This window comes from Callithrix jacchus, chromosome 5 (assembly GCF_049354715.1).
Source record: "Callithrix jacchus isolate 240 chromosome 5, calJac240_pri, whole genome shotgun sequence".
NCBI classification, from domain to species: Eukaryota; Metazoa; Chordata; class Mammalia; order Primates; family Cebidae; genus Callithrix; species Callithrix jacchus.
In genome coordinates this window covers 164,575,823-164,590,735 of record NC_133506.1, presented here as the reverse complement: position 1 = coordinate 164,590,735, position 14,913 = coordinate 164,575,823, and the positions used below count along the sequence as shown (strand labels likewise).

At 47.3% G+C, this 14,913-nt stretch overlaps 1 long non-coding RNA gene and 1 pseudogene across 1 annotated transcript; one reads left to right on the top strand and one right to left on the bottom strand.

The window, feature by feature from the left end:
• Positions 1–973: 973 nt before the first annotated feature.
• On the bottom strand, positions 974–11,743 carry LOC144582793 (uncharacterized). Its single transcript, XR_013536245.1, has 2 exons — positions 11,638–11,743; positions 974–2,423 (listed from the first exon to the last, which is right to left on the bottom strand). It is a non-coding gene; the product is annotated as an uncharacterized LOC144582793 (long non-coding RNA).
• Positions 11,744–12,864: 1,121 nt separating this feature from the next.
• LOC144582826 (keratin, type I cytoskeletal 18 pseudogene) lies at positions 12,865–14,303 on the top strand (annotated as a pseudogene).
• Positions 14,304–14,913: the final 610 nt, after the last annotated feature.

Below are 14,913 nucleotides of genomic sequence, written 5' to 3'. Positions count from 1 at the left end.
ATCTTTTTTATACCCCAGCCTTTAACTTGAGAATGTGCAAACAGAGGCCGGGCGCGGTGGCTCACGCCTGGAATCCCAGCACTTCTGGGAGGTCGAGCCGGGCGGATCACCTGGGGTCAGGAGTTGAACACCAGCCTGGTTCACGTGGTGAAACTCCGTCTCTAACAAAATACAAAATTAGCCTGGCCTGGTGGCGGGCGCCTGTAATCCCAGCTACTCGGGAGGCTGAGACAGGAGAATCGCTTGAACCCGGGAGGCAGAGGTTGCAGGGAGCCAAGATCGCGCCACTGCACTGGAGCCTGGGCGACAGTGATACTCCATGTCAAAAAAAAAAAAACAAAAAAACTAAGTTCATGCTGATACCGCCAATTCAAAATCCAACACCGTACGGTTCATTGTAGCCTTCCCCTTCCCATGTCTGTATCTTCCTTCTCCCGCAATGAAAACCCTGGTTCTCTGGGGGTCTATTGGGGGGAATAGGGGAGGGACAGCGGCGGGGGGGTGGGGGAGATGGGAAGGGATGGCATGGGGAGAAATGCCAAATGTGGTGAAGGGGCGGAAGGCAGCAAAACACACTGCCATGTGTGTACCTATGCAACTATCTTACATGTTCTGCACATGTACCCCAAAACCTAAAACGCAATAAAAAATAAAAAAGTTTAAAAAAAAAGAAAACCCTGGTTCTCATCAGCATCACCGTACTTGCTCCTTTATTCTATCCCACAATTTACACAAAATAGTTGAGACTTACACACCAGTATCACCACCAGCAACAAACCTTCTAGATTCCAGATCTTATTGCAGTTCTTCTTGTCTATCAACATCCTTCTAAATGGCGTACAGTAAGAGAACTGTGTTCCCAAGTTTCCTGAGTTAATTTGCTTTTTAATGTATCGGGTTATCAGTTTGATGTAGTGTTAGATTTGTCATGTTTATTTGCATCAATTTTAGTTTTTTTAATCTTTTTATTTAATTTTATTTTTGAATGTGCAAAACATTTATATGGTTCAAAACCAAATCTTATAAAAGTTATAATCAGATAAATCTCACCCCCATTCCTATTCCTGCACTCCATTCCCAGGCACCCCTCATCAGTAACCATCCATGACCAGAAACCACCTCCTATTAGTAACTAACCATCGTTAGTCTCTTCCTTTCCTCCTCCAAACTAAGACTATGTGTGTCTGTTAGTTGTCTATTGCTTTATAACAAATTATTTCAAAACTTAGCATCTTGAAACAGCAAACTTTTATAACCTCACAGTTTCTGTGGGTCAGAAATTCAGGAGTGGCCGAGGTAGGTACCTCTGACTCCAGGCTTCTCACAGGCTGCAGTCAGGGTGTCACCTGGGGCTGCTGTCACCTGGGGCTGCAGTCACCTCTAGGCTTGACTAGGGAGGATCGCTTCACTCAACCTGGCTGTTGGCAGGCCTCGGAAGATTCTCTTTCTGGCTTACTCACATGGCTGTTGGCAGGCTTAAGGTCCTCCCCAACTTCTGGCTGATGTATTACTTTCCTGAGGCCACCGTAACAAATTACCCCAAACTGGATGCTTAAAACAACAGGAATTTATTCTCTCATAGGTCTGGAGGCTAGAGGCCTACAATCCGGATGTCGGGTGGGCCATGCTTTCTCTGAAGGCTCTAGGCAAGACCGCTTCCTTGCCTCTCTCCCATCTTCTGGCAGTTGCTGGCCACCCTCGCCCCTCCTTGGCTTGCAGCCACATCTCCCCATTCTTCACCCCTGACTTCACAGGACAGCCTTGCATGCGTGCGTCTCTGTGCCCACATTTCCCTCTTATAAGGACACCAGTCATTGGATTAGAGTGTGACCTGGTCCAGTATGATTTTATTTAACTTAGCTCTGCCAAGACCCTATTTTCAAATAAGGTCACATTCTCAGGTACCAGGTTCATTAAGACTTCAACATATCTTTTGGGGAGACACAGTCCAAGCCACAACAGCTGAAGACATCAGTTTCTGGCAACATGAGCCCTTCCATAAAACGACCACAACATAGTAGCTTGCTTCACCCTGGAGAGAGAAAGAGCTTCCAAGACAGAAGCTGCAGTCTTTTTGTGACTGAACCTAGCAGTGACACCCCACTACTTACTTCGGCTGTATTTTATTTGCTATAAGCCAGTCAGTAAGTCTACCCCACAGTCAAGGGGAAGGAACTGCATAAGAGCACCGACATCAGGAGGCAGGGATGCTTGGGTGCCATCTGAGAGGCTGCCCACCGCTACATATTTTTTCTCACTTCTCCTTTTCCTACTTGTAGGGTAGCACACTTGACTCCACCTCGCCTCTTTCACTTAGCAATATATAGTGTATCTTGGAAATCACTCCGGCGTTCCCAGAGGCCGTCCTCATCCTTTATGACTGCGGCATTGTTGGATGGACCCCAGTTCACTCTGTGAGTTTCCTGTGATACGATAGGCAGAAGTCTAAGATGACCCCAAGATTCTCAGCCCCTGGTGTTACACACACTTAATCTGTGTGCTGCTGTGAAAGGATTTTGCATACACAAGTAAGGTCCCAAATCAGTTGACCCTATGTCGGGAAATTATCCACTGGGTCTTACCAAATTAGATGGTTTTTTGTTTTTGTTTTGAGACGGAGTTTTTCTCTTGTTACCCAGGCTCGAGTGCAATGGCGTGATCTCGTCTTACCTCAACCTCCGCCTCCTGGGTTCAGGCAATTCTCCTGCCTCAGCCTCCTGAGTAGCTGGGATTACAGGCACATGCCACCATGCCCAGCTAATTTTTTGTATCTTTAGTAGAGACAGGGTTTCACCATGTTGACCAGGATGGTCTCGATGTCTTGACCTCGTGATCCACCTGCCTTGGCCTCCCAAGGTGCTGGGATTACAGGCCTGAGCCACCGTGCCCGGCCTTGTTTTTTTTTTTTTTTTTTTTTTTGAGACAGGATCTCATTCTGTCTCCCAGCTGGGGTGCAGTAGTGAAATCTTGGCTCATTACAACCTCTGCCTCCCGGATTCAGGTGATTCTCTCACGTGACCCTATGAAGTAAGTAACCGAGACCACAGATGCTCACCCATCGTGCCCAGCTAAAACTTACATGAGCTCTTTAAAGGCAAAGAGTTTTCTCTTGCTCACCAAAGAAGGGGAAGTAAGAGATTCAAATCACCAGTTGGATCTCAGCTGCTCTTGCCTGAAGACGGAAGAGTCTTGTGGCAAAAGAAATGCATGTGGTCTCTAGGAGCTGAGAGTGGCCCCCAGTTGACACCCAGCAAGGAAATGGCAATGTCAATCCTACCACCACAAGAAACTAAATTCGGCCAGCCATAAGGAGGACCTTGAGAACAGATCCATCCTCCTCAATTCTCTAGATGAGAACTAAGCGCAGCCAACACCTTGATTTCCATCTTGGGTGCCCTGACCACAGAACCCAGCCATGCCACGCCAGATTTCTGATCTACAGAACAGTGAGCTAGTAAGTGGCTGTCATTTTAAGCTGCTAAATTTGTGGTAATGTATCATGCAGCAATTGAAAACTAATATATATGGCCTAGGCACTTGGCAATATTTCACTGTGACAAATAATGATATAATGAATCAGCTTTTGTTCAATATTGTTTTTTATTGGCAGAGGTGTAGCTTCAGGGTAAATTCCTAGAAGCACGATTTGCTGGGTCAAAGAATGAATGAAGGCCGGGCATGGTGGTTCACACCTGTAAGGGAGTGAACACCGTGCCCGACCTTCATTATTCACCTCCCAACACATCTGGGAGGTCGAGGCAGGTGGATCACTTGAGGTCAGGAGTGTGAGACCAGCCTGGCCAACATGGTGAAAACCCATCTCTACTAAAAATACAAAAATTAAGGCTGGGCGAGGTGACTCAAGCTATAATCCCAGCACTTTGGGAGGCTGAAGCAGGTGGATCACTTGAGGTCAGGAGTTTGAGACTAGCCTGATTAACATGGTGACACCCTGCCTTTACTAAATACAAAAACAATTACCCGGACGTGGTGGCTCATGCCTGTAATCCCAGCTACTGGGGAGGCTGAAGCAGGAAAATCACTTGAACCTGGGAGGAGGAGGTTGCAGGGAGCCAAGATCACGCCACCACACTAAGGCCTGGGCGACAAGAGTGAAACTCTGTCTCAAACAACAACAACAAAAATACAAAAATTAGCCAGACGTAGCTGGGACACCTGTAATCCCAGCTAGTCGGGAGGCTGAGGCAGGAGAATCACTTGAAACTGGGAGGTGGAGGTTGCAGTGAGCCGAGATCACACCACTGCACTCCAGCCTTGACAACAGAGTGAGACTTCATTTCAAAAGAAAAGAAAAAAGAAGAAAATCATATGTATAAAACTTGCATCTATTGATGCAAAGTGCCACTTTAGGAATCTTTTTTTTTTTTTTTTTTTAAAGACGGGATTTCACCATGTAGGTCAGGCTGGTCTTGAACTCCCGACCTCAGGTGCTCTGCCCGCCTTGGCCTCCAAAGTGCTTGGATTACAGGTGTGAGCCACCGCGCCCAGCCACTCCAGGAATCTTTACATTCTTTGGTTCATTCAAGCCAAAGAAATGTTATTTCCATCGTACAGATGATGGAACAGCGGTTTCATGAGCTCACTGGCCAGCGCCAGAACCAGGGATCAGGGCATTGTCTCTCTTATTTCTTTCTCCTGTGTCTCCAGCTCAGGCCCAGATTGACCTTAAACAATCCCTTTTCTGTCCTCCGGCTTGGACTCCAGGTAAGTATCTGGATCTTTGTCCACACACTGTCTTGAAATCAATAGTATTTGGACCTGTTTGAAGTATCCTCTGAATTCTGACCATAAATATGATCTCCAGAGGATGGGGAAAGCCTTTGGAATGCTTGCCTTTCTAGGGCAGGAAGTAAGTACCTGACCCTTGATACCTCTCTCTCACCTCACCAAGTCCTTTCCAGACTTGTGACTGTGTGGCACTGTGTACAACCATGCTGGATTCCTCCCTTTCCTGTAGAGCCTTTACACACCCAGACTATACCATTACCCTAAACCCCACCGGCCTGTGCTAATAAACACGTAACACTTGGAAATACGCAGGAATCTCCAACCTTCAAGTACAAAGATTCCTTTCTGGGTTGTGTTGTGCTTTTGTTCTGTTTTTCAAGACAAGGTCTCACTCTGTCACCCAGGCTGGAGTGCAGTGGCCCAGTCACAGCTCACCGCAGCCTCAAACTCCTGTACTCAAGCAATCCTCCTGCCTCAGCCTCCCAAAGTTCTGGGAGTACAGGCATGAGTCACCATGCGTGGCTAAAGAGCCCTTTGAAAGAAAATAGAATTTTTTTAAAAACTCAGGTCCCTGTAAAATAAATGGCAGTATTTTCAGTGTCCATTATGAAAATGCATATTGAATTTATGCACCCCCCGCAGTAACCTTGGGTCCCCCTCATGGTCTTGGTCCCTGGATTGGAAACTATTTCTCTAGAGAATATTAACTCGATTGCAGAAGCATAACCAGTTTGGAAACAAGAAGAAAACAGGCCGGGCGCGGTGGCTCACGCCTGTAATCCCAGCACTTTGGGAGGCCGAGGCGGTGGATTCCCTGAGGTCGGGAGTATGAGACCATCCTGGCCAACATGGTGAAACCCCATCTCTTCTAAAAATGCAAAAATTAGCTGGGCATGGTGGTGCACACCTGTAGTCCCAGCTACTTGGGAGGCTGAGGTAGGAGAATTGCTGGAACCCAGGAGGTGGAGGTTGCAGTGAGCCAAGATCACACTGCACTCCAGCCTGGGCAACAGAATGAGGCTCCATCTCAGGAAAAAAAAAAGTGGTAAATCAAGAAATATATCTATGAACTATTCAGTTCTAGTCCCTGTTGGAGGCAGCTTATTTTTCGTCTATTCTTTGCCCTCAGCCTTCCCCCCGTTTGGCTCTTCGTGCATGCTTTTTATCTGACTATAGTTAACACACCCAGGTAGCAATATGGAAATGAAGACCTAGGTTCTACTCCGTCCTGGCCACAACTTTATTAGTTCTCTGAGCTTGAGTTAATTAAAGTCCTCAGTTGCAAAATGGAAATGATATCCTCCCTACAGAATGTTAAGTGAGGTGGTATGTGCAAAAATATACTTTGTAAAATGTAAGGGCTGTAGAAATATCTTTGAATTTATCTGGTTATGGCACTCACCAGCTTAAAATTCTTCACTGGCTCCCCAGTGTCCTCAGGATTAAGAGTTAGCCCTCAGGGTCGGGTACTGTGGCTCACGCCTGTAATCCCAGCACTTTGGGAGGCTGAGGCGGGCAGATCACAAGGTCAAGAGATTGAGACCATCCTGGCCAACATGGTAAAACTTCATCTCTACTAAAAATACAAAAATTAGCTGGGTGTGTTAGCACGCACCTGTAGTCCCAGTTGCTCAGGAGGCTGAGACAGGAGAATCGCTTGAACCTGGGAGATGGAGGTTGCAGTAAGCTGAGATTGTGCTGCTGCACTCTAGCCTGGGAGACAGAGCAAGACTCCATCTCATAAAAAAAAAAAAAAAAAAGGAGTAGCCTTCAGGCTGGCTCATAAGGCCCCTGACCACGTGGTTCCCCGTCCTCCTCACCCGTGCACTTGCCCTGAGAACCCAGTTCCCCGTCCTCCTCGCCCGTGCATCTGCCGTGAGAACCCGGTTCCCCGTCCTCCTCGCCCGTGCACCTGCCGTGAGAACCCGGTTCCCCGTCCTCCTCACCTGTGCACCTGCCTCTCAATCCTGCATTCTAAAGCCCTGTTCTCCGTCCTCCTCGCCCGTGCACCTGCCGTGAGAACCCGGTTCCCCGTCCTCCTCGCCCGTGCACCTGCCGTGAGAAGCCGGTTCCCCGTCCTCCTCACCTGTGCACCTGCCTCTCAATCCTGCATTCTAAAGTCCTGCCATAGAGGCACTTCTCAAGTACCTGGACTTTTAGTCTTTTGCCATTTAGGCCTTTTATTAGCAAACTGTGTTTAAAACAGTAAGATCCACGCAGCCAAGCCGTCATTACACTTCGTTAGGCGGATGATGCCAGTCTCTGTGAGGAGCCGGGTAGCAGGAACCGTCTTTCACCCACATCGTGGTTTGCATCATCTTGGCAATTATATGTGCACTATATGGTGACAACAAATGACAAATGCTCTAGATTCAACTACAATCTGACGAATGTGTGTTTAACTACATTGAGCTACAGCGAGGATGCAGGTAATACAGCCCTGCATCTTGTCAAGAATGAGTCGAGCAGGCTTTTCTGGATGGTTGGTGCTTGCAGAATGAAAGGCCTTAGTCAGACCTTTTAGGGGTAGCCTTTGGTGGTTGGTGGAGGGAAGAGATTGTAACTGAGACACCTGGTCACCTCCTCTTCTTGGGAAAATGGAGCAGCAATGAGCCATTGCTGCTCTTAACAAGAACATCTGGATAGGCTAGTGTTCCCAGCTGGTGTACTGGGAATGAGACCGTGAAATTCTTTATCATTGGCCAGCCACAGTGGCTCACATCTGTAATCCCAGCACTTTGGTAGGCCTAAGTGGGCAGATTACTTGAGGTCAGGAGTTCAAGACCAGCCTGGCCAGCATGGTGAAACCCCATCTCTACGAAAATACAAAAAAAAAAAAAAAAAAAAAAAACTAGCCAGGCATGGTGGTGCATGCCTATAGTCCCAGCTACTGGGAGGCTGAGGCAGGAGAATGTCCTGAACCTGGGAGGTGGAGGTTGCAGTGAGCCGAGATCACACCATGGCACTCCAGCCTGGGTGACAGAGCAAGACTCTGTCTCAAAAGAAAGAAAGAAATTCTTTATAATTATATCTTATGGCAGCAGTTCTAACTCTCAGTCAGATTTTGCCCCCCAGGAGGCATCTGCAATGTCTCGAGTTTTTTCCATTGCCTCAAGTAGATGCTGGCTACTGGCAGGTCGGTGAGGACCTGGGATGCTGCTGAACGTGCCACCATGCCCAGGAAAGTGGCCGTAGTACTGAAGTCTGAGAAATCCTGTTTTACAGGAATGCTGCTTTGGGCGTATGTTTTCCTGGTTACAGGTGCTGTGTTGAGAATGCATCTTGTTATTTTCTCAAAACACAAACAACAAAAAGAATAAAAATAAAATAAAATAAAAAGAGAATGCATCTTTTGTGTAAGTCACTGAATGGTTGTATAAAATACTCATGGCTCCCCAAACAGTGATACCCCTTTTACCTCTACAACTTGGCACACACTACGTTGCACCTGCTGAGTTATTTCTCTTGCTAAGTCCTTCTCAGCCATCGGGCCTCAGTTTGGACAACATGTCCTCCAGGAAGTCTCTCCTAGTCCCTAAAAACTGGGTGAAGTGGGTGCCCGCCCACTTCGCGCATCCATGGCACTTCAATAGAATGAGCAGTTTTCTTGGCAGTCTTCCTGGGGAACAGTAAGCTCCCCATCTTGCTCATTAGTGCTCAGCATAGCACCTGGCACTGTGGGCCCCCAATAAATACAAGCACATTTGGAGAGTCTCTACAATTTGAGAGCTGGCGGGAAGTCAGAGGTCAGGATGGAGGCTTTTTCAAACTGTCTGTCCCTTCCCATTGATATCCCACAGTTGTAAGCCCTGCTCAAAAGTACTTCGGCTCCCTTAGATGTGTCCAGTAGACACGATGGAAAGAACAGCAGTGCAGGGAAACCCATGCGAAGTCTGATGAGCTATACCTGGAAATCTGGTTTACTTAATTTTATGTTACCCTCTGCATTTATTTATTTGGATATCTTTTTAATTTTTATGCCAAAGGTTAGTAAATTATGGTCCATGGACCAATGTATCCAGTTGCCTGTCTTGGTATGGCCCCAGAATTAAGAATAGTTTTTACATTTTGTAAGTGGCCACATCTTAAGTGGTTATGTAAGTATCTACATAATCTCAACGTTGCCTCCTGGGCCCTAAAGAGTAAAATCTTCACAATCTGGTTCTTTACAAAAAATGTTTGCTGACCCCTACATGAGCCTTTGACAAAATTTGCATTTAAATATTTCAGTCTGGTCTCAGCTGTTCCTTGGCTATTTTTTCCTGAGCCTGTTGGGGTTCATTTGGTAAAAGGGGAAAAAGCGGCCGGGCGTGGTGGCTCACGCCTATAATCCCAGCACTTTGGGAGGCCAAGGTGGGTGGATCACAAGGTCAAGAGATCGAGACCATCCTGGCCAACATGGTGAAACCCCGTCTCTACTAAGAATACAAAAAATTAGCTGGGCATGGTGGCGCGTGCCTGTAATCCCAGCTACTCAGGATGCTGAGGCAGGAGAATTGCCTGAACCCAGAAGGTGGAGGTTGCGGTGAGCCAGGATCGTGCCATTGCACTCCAACCTGGGTAACAAGAGCGAAACTCCGTCTCAAAAAAAAAAAAAAAAAATTAATTGCACATTTTAAACTGAAATCGGAAGATAATCTGTGAGATTCCATACAAGAATCATTTCTCTCTTTACTATGACACTTCACATGAATAGCAGACATACAGATAGGCTTACACTTAACGGTTAGTACTAAAAATAGTACTGTGGGTTTGATTTAGCCCGTCGTTTCTATATTTAACTCCAAACCTTCCAGAGTTACATGATCATATAACAACGGATTTACCAGCTCAGATGTTCTGGGTGATTTAGATGATGAAAAAAATTCAGGACATTAATAAGATTGTTTATCTTGAAGAGAGCTGAGACTAGGACCCAGGACTTGGGAGCTATACTTGGCTGGGTCCCAAAACTGATACCCCAAAACACGGTGCTTGGCCGAATGTGGTGGCTCACGCCTGTAATCTCAGCACTTTGGGAGGCCAAGGCGGGTGGATCACAAGGTCAAGAGATCGAGACCATCCTGGTCAACATGGTGAAACCCCGTCTCTACTAAAAATACAAAAAATTAGCTGGGCATGGTGGCGCGTGCCTGTAATCCCAGCTACTCAGGAGGCTGAGGCAGGAGAATTGCCTGAACCCAGGAGGCGGAGGTTGCGGTGAGCTGAGATTGCGCCATTGCACTCCAGCTTGGGTAACAAGAGTGAAACTCCGTCTCAAAAAAAAAAAAAGAATAATGATGACTTAAAACTTCTCAATAGCAATGCTGGAAACTAGAAAACAATGGAGCAATGCCTTACATTTGAGGGGAAATTATTGCCAAACTATAATATCTACCTAACCAAACCAGCAATGGGAGAATTGAAGTCACATATTTGCAAGATCTTCTTTTTTTTTTTTTTTTTTTGAGATGGAGTCTTGCTCTGTCACCCAGGCTGGAGTGCAATGGCACAATCTCAGTTCACTGCAACTTCCACCTCCTGGGTTCAAGCAAGTCTCACACCTTAGCCTCCCAAGGAGTTGGGTCTACTGCTATGCATCACCACACTTGGCTAATTTTTGTATTTTTAGTAGAGATCAGTTTTCACCATGTTGGCCAGGCTGGTCTCAAACTCCTGACCTCAGGTTACACACCCGCTTTGGCCTCCCAAAGTGCTGGAATTACAGGAATGAGCCACCGCACCCAACAGGTGCAAACTCTCAAAGAATTGGCCTCTAATGCCTGTGTCCCCAAGGAAACTAATGGAGGATATTCTTCCCCCAAATTAAGGAAGAAACTGAGAAATGGGGTTCAGGAAATGAGATCAGCAAAGGAGGATGGGGAAAGGAATTCTTAAGATGACACTGAAAAGAAATCTCAGTACAGGTGGGTACAGTGGCTCATGCCTGTAATCCCAGTACTTGGGAGGCTGAGGTAGGAGGATTGCATTTGAGCCCATGAGTTCAAAACCAGCCTGGGCAACATGGAAAGACCCTGTGTCTACTATATATATATATATATATATAATTAGCTGGGCATGGTGGGAAGTGCCTGTAGTCCCAGCTACTCAGGAGGCTGAGGTGGGAAGATCACTTGAGCCCAGGAAGTTGAGGCTACAGTGAACTATAATTGCCCCCACTACACTCCCACCTAGGCAACAGAGCAAGACCCTGTCTCAGAAACAAAACAGAAAGGAAGAAATATCAGGACAACAGCAACCAAGCTAGATTGGAGCAGGAGTACAAAGAGAGTCTGGAAATATATTTCCAAGAAAAAAAATGAAACTGATACATCACCGGATATTGGTGAAAATACAAGTAGAGACTTTATACCCCAATAAAGAATTTTGAGGTGAATTAGAACTAGGTACCCAGAAAATGAAGCTAAATTTGTTTTTAATGAAAGCAATTATCAATTCCAGGAAAAAACAGGGGTTATATTTTTAAAAGGAAATATAATCATAGTATACTACATGGCTGAGCTGTGAATAACATTTACAAAGTCAGAGTAATTAATACTGTATGTTGATTTAAGCAAAAATTGTGATGTAATAATAATGAAAAGACAGTGAGGAACTCTGCGTGTTGGTGTAAATGCAAGAAGTGTGCGTGAGGGTGAGTGACAGGAACAAAGACTAAGTCTCTGTCTTCAGCAGAAGGATGTCTCTATAGAGATCTCAGAAAAGAAAGGAAATAACAAAATAGAAGAACGAGCCCTAGCACAGTGGCTCACACCTGTAATCCCAGCACTTTGGGAGGCCGAGACAGGCGGATCATGAGGTCAGGAGATCGAGACCATCCTGGCCAACATGGTGAAACCCCGTCTCTACTAAAAAAAACAAAAATTAGCTGGACGTAGTGGTGCTCACCTGTAGTCCCAGACAGGATAATCACTTGAACCCAGGAGGCGGAGGTTGCAGTGAGCTGAGATCACACCACTGCACTCCAGCCTGATGATAGAGGGAGACTCCATCTAAAAAAAAAAAAAAAATTAGAAGAACAAATATAAACACGAGGAAAAACAACGTACAGAGTTTAAAGTGATTGCCTCTGGGCATCGGGGATGAGTAATGGAGTAGGATGAAGCAGGTAACCATTCTTTTTATTGCAAACCGTGTAGAACAATTTTACTCTTAAGAACATGGGCCGAGCATCCCAGCACTCTAAGCGGCCGAGGCAGGTAATCAGCCTGGGCAACATGGTGGAACCCCATGTATACCAAAAAAAAAATACAAAAATTAGCCAGACATGGTGGTGCGCCTGGAGTCCCAGCCACTGGGAGGCTGAGGTGGCAGGATCGCTTGAGCCCAGGAGGCAGAGGTTACAGTGAGCCCAGATCATGCCCCTGCACTTCAGCCTGGGTGACACAGTGAGACTAAATGTGTATAACTTTGGTTTTTTAAAATTTAGTTTTATTAATGAAAGAAATACGCTCCTGATGTTTCTCCTTGTCACTAGCCAGCCCTTCTCATTGTCTCTATAGGTGTCTAAATATTAGATGCCTCCGGGCTCTATCCTGAGTCCTTTCGTTTCTCAAACCACACGCTCTCCCCAGCGGTCTCATCTAGTCCTGGGCTGTGGACACCACCTGACAATTGCACACTTCTGTGTCCACCCTGCTCTGTGTGCTGCTCCACACTCACACATCCAGTGGCCTATTTGACACCTTCTCTTAGATGTAATTAGGCAACTCACACTTATGGCACCTAATGGAGCCTCTTATTTTTGTCCCCGAAGGCTGTTCATTTTCTCATCTTTCTCATAGTAAATGTCACCATCAGTTATCTGAGCTCAAACCAAAAACCAAGATATCATCTTTAATTTTTGTTTCTCTCTCATCATCAATATCCACCCTGTATATCCTGCTGTCATCTCAGGGCCAGGCGCAGTGGCTCATATCTGTAATTCCAGCACTTTGGGAGGCCGAGGCGGGTGGATCATTTGAGGTCAGGAGCAGGAAACCAGCCTGGCTAACACAGTGAAACCCCATCTTTACCAAAAATACGAAAACTAGCCTGGCATAGTTACACGTGCCTGTAATCCCAGCTACTCGACAGGCTGAGCCAGGAGAATGGCTTGAACGGAGAGATGAAGGGGCGGTGAACCAAGATCACATCACTGTACTCCAGCATGGGCGACAGAGCGAGACTCCATCTCAGAAAAAAAAGAGTTAGGTCATCAGCAAAGCCTGAGTCCTGTCCTCTCGCTCTCCTCTCTGGGCAGCATGAGCTTCACCACCGGCTCCACCTTCTCCGCCAACTACCGGTCCATGGGCTCCATTCAGGTGCCCAGCTACAGCGCCCAGTGGGTCAGCAGCGTGGCCAGTGTCTATGCAGGTGCCGGGGGCTCTGGTTCCCACATCTCCGTGTCCCACTCCACCAGCTTCCAGGGTGGCATGGGGGCCGGGGGCCTGGCCGTGGGGATGGCCAGGGGTCTGGCAGGAATGGGAAGCATCCAGAATGAGAAGGAGACTATGCAAAGCCTGAACGACTACCTGGCCTCCTACCTGGACAGTCAGGAGCCTGGAGACTGAGAACTGGAAGCTGGAGAGCAAAATCCGGGAGCACCTGGAGAAGAAGGGACCCCAGGTCAGAGACTGGGGCCATTACTTCAAGACCATCGAGGACCTGAGGGCTCAGATCTTCTCAAATACTGTGGACAATGCCCGCATCGTTCTGCAGATTGACAATGCTCGTCTTGCTGCTGATGACTTTAGAGTCAAGTATGAGACACAGCTGGCCCCACGAGGTCATCAATGACACCAACGTCACTCAGCTGCAGCCGGAGACAGAGATCGAGGCTCTCGAGGAGCAGCTTTCATGAAGAACCATGGAGAGGAATTAAAGGCCTACGAGCCCAGATTGCCAGCTCTGCATTGACCGTGGAGATAGATGCCCCCAAATCTCAAGACCTTGCCAAGATCATGGCAGACAGGTGGGCTCACTATGACGAGCTGGCTCAGAAGAACCGAGAGGAGCTGGACAAGTACTGGTCTCAGCAGACTGGGGAGAGCACCACTGTGGTCACCACACAGTCCACCGAGGTTGGAGCTGCTGAGATGACGCTCACAGAGCTGAGACGTACAGTCCAGTCTTTGGAGATCGACCTGGACTCCATGAGAAATACGAGGATCAGCTTGGGGAACAGCCTGGGGGAGGTGGAGGCGCGCTACGCCCTACAGATGGAACAGCTCAACGGCATTCTGCTGCACCTGGAGTCAGAGCTGGCACAGACCCAGGCAGAGGGACGGCGCCAGGCCCAGGAGTAGGAGGCCCTGCTGAACATCAAGGTCAAGCTGGAGGCTGAGATCGCCACCTACCGCCGCCTGCTGGAAGATGGGGAGGACTGCAGTCTTGGTGATGCTCCGCACAGCAGCGACTCCCTGCAAACCATCCAGAAGACCACCACCCGCGAGACAGTGGGTGGCAAAGTGGTGTCTGAGACCAACGACACCAAGGTTCTGAGACCTTGGGCCAGCAGAAGGATGGGACCCTTTGGGCAGCAGGACGCCAGTGAAAAGTTCAGAGGTCATTAAAAAAAAAAAGAGAGTTACTTATTCTCTTCATAATTCTCAGTTTCCTTAGAAGCAAAATAAATAGATGTACATGTTTCAGATGATTTTTGGTAAGAGTTAAAGGATAGGCCGGGCGCGGTGGCTCAAGCCTGTAATCCCAGCACTTTGGGAGGCCGAGGCGGGTGGATCACGAGGTCAAGAGATCGAGACCATCCTGGTCAACATGGTGAATCCCTATCTCTACTAAAAATACAAAAAATTAGCTGGGCGTGGTGGCGCGTGCCTGTAATCCCAGCTACTCAGGAGGCTGAGGCAGGAGAATTGCCTGAACCCAGGAGGCGGAGGCTGCGGTGAGCCGAGATCACGCCATTGCACTCCAGCCTGGGTAACGAGAGCGAAACTCCGTCTCAAAAAAAAAAAAAAGAATTAAAGGATAAATGGAATGATTTACAGAGTGACCTGTGCATAATAAACATCACTATTGTCATTGTTGCCGTGATCAGGATTATCCCCATTCCACACACCTCTCTCGTGTTACATAAAGAAGATCTGCCACATGTAGGCAAAACCAACACCACTAAATAGTTGAGTATAAAATTAAAACCTTTCATATTTCTAAGTAGTTTTGTCC